The sequence below is a fragment of the Eimeria mitis genome, genomic scaffold (genome assembly GCF_000499745.2).
Source record: "Eimeria mitis Houghton genomic scaffold, Emh_scaff493, whole genome shotgun sequence".
Taxonomy (NCBI): domain Eukaryota; phylum Apicomplexa; class Conoidasida; order Eucoccidiorida; family Eimeriidae; genus Eimeria; species Eimeria mitis.
In genome coordinates this window covers 20,299-20,513 of record NW_013573231.1, presented here as the reverse complement: position 1 = coordinate 20,513, position 215 = coordinate 20,299, and positions in this window count along the sequence as shown.

The following is a 215-nucleotide window of genomic DNA, read 5'->3' as shown; positions in this document are numbered from 1 at the left end:
TATATTTATATTTATATTTATATTTATATTTATATTTATATTTATATTTATATTTATTTATATTTATATATATATTTATATTTATTTATATTTATATTTATAAATATAAATATAAATATATTTATATATATAAATTACCTCTATGTATTGCATCATTGTGATGACCTCTACCGAAATGTTTATGTTTACTTTTACTAAAATTTTTTTCCTGTTGT